Source organism: Myotis davidii, unplaced genomic scaffold, assembly GCF_000327345.1.
Source record: "Myotis davidii unplaced genomic scaffold, ASM32734v1 scaffold13, whole genome shotgun sequence".
Classification (NCBI taxonomy): domain Eukaryota; kingdom Metazoa; phylum Chordata; class Mammalia; order Chiroptera; family Vespertilionidae; genus Myotis; species Myotis davidii.
In genome coordinates, this window is record NW_006286243.1 from 384,552 (window position 1) to 385,442 (window position 891).

The window sequence follows — 891 nt, forward strand, 5'->3', positions numbered from 1 at the left end:
ACATTTCCCGTTAGAAAACGTAAGAATACAAGTAAATAGAGCTCAGAACACTCTCTAAATGCAGTTACTGTTCTAAGAATTCTCAATACTAAACTATGGAATTCTTCGGTGATGGGCCCTGAGGCCCACAGGTGCACAGGTGAAGGCCCCACCCCCACCCCCTGGAGAGCATTAGCTCCAGGGAGCTATTGTGTTGCCCAATCTGATCCGCTCTCTCTCTCTCCCTCCCTCCCTCCTTTGTTTTGTTTGCATCCTTCTGTACTTCACATGTGTCTGTGGGTCTGTCTCCCCTACACCCTCCTAAGTTCCACAAGGAGAGGAGGTGTCTTGTTCATCCTCGCACCCCAGTGTGACTCCAATGCCGGCAGCACAGTGGACACTCAAAAAAGAAAGTATATACTGAACGAAGGACAGTCGAGCCAACATCGCATCAGGACTGGGCCTACTCCTGAGCCTGCCCAGCAGGGGGGACTCGCACAGGCTTAACTCCCCAGGAGTTAGATAAAGCCATAACACAAAGAAGGAACCCCTGGCAGCCCACTCTGGACACAGGGAAAGGAAGGGAGGACAAAAATAAAATGAATCAGGAGCATAAGGGCCCGTGGAAGGGAGGAATGGGGGCACCGGGAGCCCGGGGGGCGGGGGAGCCCGGGCGGCCCTGGTCCTGAGCTTCCTGGCCTCTATGTACTTTCTTAGCTCTTGGACCTAAGTCGGCACCAGAAGTGTGTGGTCCCACCCCCACCCACCTCAGTGACTTCAGCTGCACCTCCAGGCGTGTGGGTTCTGGGACATGACAGCCTGAGTTAAAACCTTAGCTTCACTGCTCAATAGTTCTGTGACCTTGAGCAAGTTATTAATCTGTGCCTCAGTTCCTCCCCCCCCCCCCCCCCC